Here is a 6,000-nt window from a genome sequence, read left to right on the forward strand (position 1 = left end):
GAATACTATTTGAGAACACAAAAATGCTGGACCATTCTAACAACTATCATGTCAGACTACACAGAGAAGCCATTGAAATCCACAAGCATGTGGACAACTTCAACAGAAAGGAAGAAACCATGAAAATGAACAAAATCTGGCTACCAGTATTACAAAACTCCAAAATCAAAACAGTAGATGGGAACCAACACAATGAGGACTTGACTGAACAAAGGATGCCCTCAGGCAAGGGACAAAACATTTCCAATGCTAATTAGGGTGATCAACTGAAACATTAATGCTGGCTCCCAGTGACAAAGAACTCTTGCCACACCTTGGACTATACACAGATATATATTCTTTCCTTTCCTTACTTAGTTTATCCATACCTCACAACCTCTGAGGATGCCTGCCATAGATGTGGGCGAAACGTCAGGAGAGAATACTTCTGGAACATGGCCACACAGCCCGAAAGACATACAACAACCCTGTGATCCCGGCCATGAAAGCCTTCGACAACACAGTGTTGTAAAACTCTAAGGCCACTAGGGGGTGCTGCATGACAGTCCAAGGCGGACGGATGGGACCCTCAAGCTTAAAGGTTAAGGCGTACAGGTTGAATATGCCTTCTCCGAAATGCTTGGGACCAGAAATGGTTTGGATTTCCTTGTCTGTCCCCCGCCCCCTCCTTTTGTACATTATAATGAGCACAATCTTCAGGATACAGGGCTTAATTTTAGCCAAGGTTCAGCCTCAGAACCTTTGTTTGAATGACAGATTTCAATCCTTAGGCTAGATCAAATTATGGAACAATATTTACCTTGCCACAGAGCATGTGAAAAGTAGCTTTCAGTCATGTCATTAAGATACAACGATGGGAAGTCTCCCCCACCCCATAATGTTCTCCTGTCTTAGCGTTCAGCCACAGTATATTTGAATCCCTATTTCTACAACAAGCCATTTTTTTCCAAAATCCAAGTGTCACAGAGACAGAAAATGAGATGAAATCTTCTGAACAGGGGTTCAGACAGCAAAACAAATGTCACAGGGGTGTTAATACTTCCCTATGCTATCCAAAGCTTTGGCTGGGTTTCCACTTAAAATATACCTGTTTCAACTTACATACAAATTCAACTTAATAACAACCCTACAGAACCTATCTTGTTCCTAACTTGGTTACTGCCTGTATTCTCAAAAAAGTCCAATCTGTGATAGAATGCAAAGTTCCCTATTACTCTTCTATAGATTAACTCTCAACTGAAGGCTCCCCACAATAGATGGCTTCTTTTCACAGGACAAAATTGGTCTAAGATGCTGGTTAAGTGGACCCATAATTTCTTAACAATAAATAATTCCTGCTTGATGTCTGCAAACTGCATTGAATTTTCATTTTGCAAATAGATAGTGGCTCATTGAGACATATGCTTCTATCACTTCCACAACCCAATTCATTCAACAAACAAGTTTGTGAAGGGAACAATTACAACTACCAAGCGACAGCTTGTATCATACAACGAATCATCACTGCTGTTTAGGCTCAAAGTTGAAGGCAGTCCCATCACTTATCATCTTGACCTTTGTGTGAACAGCTCTGATGCCTTGCATTGAAATGTGTTTTCATTAGAACAGGATTATGCCTGAGGTGGTGATATAAAACCTCAAATTGATGGTGTTTGAAATTGACAGATTGATGAATATACATGACCAAACTCATTCTGAACTGGCCCTTGGAAATAAGGCAGAGGTTGAACTCAAGCACACATTGCCTTTAGCTCCATTATGCAATATTTTTGGCCTAACTTTACAATTGTCTTACTCCTATGGTTTGTTTATTGACATTTAAGGGATCCAAGCTTAGAAATATTATTCTTTCGAATGACGACTCCAAGAATATCCCAGCCAGCATGGCCTTTAAAGTAAAGGTAAAGGTTTTCCCCTGACATTGAGTCTAGTCATGTCCGACTCTGGGGGTTGGTGCTCATCTCCATTTCTAAGCCAAAGAGCCGGCGTTGTCCATAGGTGCCTCCAAGGTCATGTGACCAGCATGACTGCATGGAGTGCCGTTATCTTCCCACTGGAGTGGTACCTATTGATCTACTCACATTTGCATGTTTTCGAACTGCTAGGTTGGCAGAAGCTGGGGCTAACAGTAGGAGCTCACTCCTCTCCCCAGATTCAAACTACTGACCATTAGTCCATTAGGCTAGAGGAATCTAGGAATTGTTGTGAGCTGCAGGAGAGAAGCAATGTTTCTAAGGTCTTTGGGGGAATATAACTAAATCAGAAGTGACTATTTATGAATAGACTAGCAGGATAAGGGATTTTCAGAAAAAGAAAGCATGCATGAGCAGTTTGCTTATATTTCCAATCTCATTTGTCTGCAAATCTCCTTTGAGGCAATGTCAAATACCCTCCCTGCCATGAAAAAAACATCAAGAGCAAGAATGTACAAATTTTAAAGAGTGGCACAACAACAATGTTCAGCAGTGTTTTCCACTCATCAATTTAGAGAGTATTCTAAAAGGTAAAAGACCTCTCCACCTCAACCAAAAGCACTGAATGCCTTAATTTGGCCTTTTGTGTGAGATTCAGAGGAGAAATTTGCAGAGGCACAACAGGGTACATGACATGATAAATCGCGCTCACCTCAGAGCACAAGTCGTCAAACAACCAACATTCATTCTTCTGAAACAGATGGAACACCAATCACACAAACAAATGGTCCTCTTTATAGTTCCTCTTGCCAAATACTACATGAAGTTTTCACTCCTACCAATTTGTGCTGGCAAAACACATAGTTTTCCCTTGCAAAAAAATTCCCATGGCCTTGAATGCTATTTTTCTAAAAAGGTGTGCCTCTGTTTTTCCCACTCCATATGCTTTTGTTTGTAACTATCAGATACACCCACAGATGTATGCCAGCAAGCATGAGTAGAATCTCAGTAGCGTTAATTAATATCATAAAATAATAATGCACAATATGTTACGCCCACATAGCAAGAAAGTGCCTAGGCAGATTACACAAAATGATGTCTGTGGAGTGTTTAGTTTTACAGAGACATCCATTAGCTCTTCACGTGTGCCAAGTTTCAATATCAATTTAATGTTTTTATTTTAAAAACTGTCATGAGTCATATTTGTGATAGCCCAAACATTTAAAATTCCCTCTGATGTAAGTGTTTTGCTCCATATCAGCTCTAATCTGCTACAGAGGACATGCTTATTATGTTGTGTTTTTAAATATAAGCTTGGAACAAGGTGCTTAGATAAACTACTACTTGCAGACAAAGCCATGTGGTTCCCAGGAGGATTTTATCTGTAGGTTTAGGTCAGATATCATTAAATAAGAGGTGCTTATTGGGTCTACGGGGGGGGATTAAAAATACTATATATGATGGTTTCTTGTGATTTCTCAATTATGTGTTGATCCCTGCACTCTTGTCTTCTTAGCTCAGGAGATTAAGCATCCTTTGAAGCATCAGAGTTGTTTTTTTTTATAAATTTGTTGTTGGGCACTATGTAAGCATTGTAAATAATCATATGTGAGCCAGTCCTGCAGTGGTTTAAGCATCTGGAGAACAGGGTTTGAATCCCCATTCGGTCATGGAAACCCATTTGGTGACCTCGGCCAAATCACGCTCTCTCAGCTTCAGAGGAAGGCTAAGGCAAAGCACCCTTTGAATCTTGCACACACACACCCCTCCCCCCCAATTATAAGTTCACTTTAAGTTGTTAAAGGTGAAGAGTTACACCACCACAACAAAATACCGGTAATGGGCCAGAATGCTATTGGCTAGTCTCAACTAGAATAGACTCAGTGAATACTGGGTCAACACATAGGTAAGCCCCATTGATTCAATTAGGACTAGCAAGAGAATTGAAGCCAATTGCTTTTTAACTTTAACCCCTGGATCAAACTGATCCCAAAATAAAAAGGAACACTTCCTCAATTTTATGAACTCTTTCTCAGACCACGGAAACTGGCAATCTTCCATGTTTGACTAGTAATGTTCTAGTTGCTGTTATGGAACAGAGCTTTATACAGTGAAGTCACCTACCTTTAGTATGGCTCATTCACTTGGTTCATTCCTCCCCTTTGTTTGCAGAACAGTAAACTCTGAATCATGGGGATTAATTTACACCTTAATGAAGCTTAAACTGTGACCTTCTCAAATGGACATCCCAAGGTATATTACTCTGAAGCAGCTGACATTAGAAATATCTATTTAAACAGACTTAGAAATAAATCTGTTTAATTATTATGTTTCATTCTTTGATATTGTGTGATGTAATTGTGGCACTGAATGTTTGCCTTTTTATATGTATGTAAACTGCCCTGAATCCCTCTGCGGAGAAAGGCCGGACTAGAAAAAAGGTTTATTATTGTTGTTGTTACAGAAGAGTCTCACTTACCCAACCTTCACTTATCCAACATTCTGTATTATCCAATGCAGTCTGCCTTTTAGTAATCAGTGTTTTTTGTAGTCAATGTTTTCAATACATTGCAATGTTTTGGTGCTAAATTCGTAAATACAGTAATTACTATATAACAATACCGTGTGTTGAATTGCTTTTTCTGTCAATTTGTTTTGGTACTTAATTTGTAAAATCATAACATAATTTGAAGTTTAATAGGCTTTTCCATAATCCCTCCTTATTATCCCACATTTTTGCTTATCCAAAGTTCTGCCGGCCCGTTTATGTTGGATAAGCAAGACTCTATTTTTTATTATTATTATTATTATTATTATTATTATTATTATTATTATTATTTACTCTGGGATGATCTGGGAAAGAAAAGCCAGGGATAAGTATCAGGGCCAAGGGGAACCCAAACAGAACTCAAAGAGTGAATCATGATCTAACACAAACCAGGAGGACCAAGAGCAGTTGATGGGCCTGTTGCCATGGGATGGTGAACCCTGTATTGGTTTTATAACCATTCCACCTGCAGCTGCCCTGAGTTGGATGAGTGCCGTCTCAGTGCACAAATGTATAGCATCAGTTTCGGCACTGGAAAAGATCCTATAAAGCTTGGAGCAGGAGAACAGCAATCATCTGTTTTTATGATTGCAGATGGTTGCACATGGCATTGAATATCTGCCTTTGTATTTGGAAGCCACCCTGAGTCCCTTTGGGGAGAGAGGGTGGGTTAGAAATAATTAATAATAATCATAATAATCATAATCATAATCATAATAATTGAGGTCCATAAGCCAGGGGACAGTGGGGGACAGCGGGAGACAGCAGGGGAAATCATAGGTTAGCATAACACATTATGCCCTTACCATCGGTGGTTATGGGATCCCGTCCCACAATGTTTTCCCACTGTCTCAGCTTCATTCTGCTTCCTCCCCAGCTTCTTCTATGAGGAGTTGTGTATACACCCGACTTCTCTGGGCTCTGCTTCTCTGTGTTGCTGGAATGGAGCCCCATCGAAAGTAACCCTGTGTCATTTGATGGGCTCCAGAGGACTCCGTGCCGGCAGTGTATGGGCAGCACATAAAAGAGTAAATGTGATGAAGCATGAGAGTGGATTTACTATCCTACCAGCAACAGTTCTACAAGCCACCTAGCAGAACTATACCAAACATCTAGGATGAAAGATCTAAGATGGGTATGCTATTCCGTTAAAGCTTAACTGGCTGCCTTATCTTCCTTCTAGTCCAACAGAATCTAATGGTAATCCTGGATAGGTAGGAACAGTCAGAGCATGAGAGTACCTGCCCTACCAGGAAGGCATAGGTATGCTGTGATTTTCACCTACTGTAAATCTTCAATATAGTTAGCCATCCTCTTTGAGGACTTGACTTTGGTAGATTTAACTATTCACAGATTTTATTAATATGTTTTCTCTAAATCTCTCTAGGTCCTACAGAGCAATTCTATGGTCAACTTTTGGTGTAAGTTGACCATAGGATATTGCTGGATGACCTACTAGTGCTTAGAGATATGTTCTTTGGGTTAAAAATATTGTGTGTTGGTTGGGAGAGATATTTACAATTTCTCAACTTTTGTAGG

At 39.9% G+C, this 6,000-nt stretch overlaps 1 protein-coding gene across 1 annotated transcript in view; it reads right to left on the reverse strand.

Moving 5' to 3' along the window:
• Positions 1-5,409, reverse strand: part of frs3 (fibroblast growth factor receptor substrate 3) — a 42,096-nt gene extending 36,687 nt beyond the window's left edge. The window contains exon 1 of the mRNA XM_062978488.1: positions 5,268-5,409. The gene's annotated coding sequence lies outside the window, so the exon portion shown is untranslated. The remainder of the gene's footprint in view (positions 1-5,267) is intronic.
• Positions 5,410-6,000: the final 591 nt, after the last annotated feature.

This window comes from Anolis carolinensis, chromosome 4, assembly GCF_035594765.1.
Source record: "Anolis carolinensis isolate JA03-04 chromosome 4, rAnoCar3.1.pri, whole genome shotgun sequence".
Classification (NCBI taxonomy): Eukaryota; Metazoa; Chordata; class Lepidosauria; order Squamata; family Dactyloidae; genus Anolis; species Anolis carolinensis.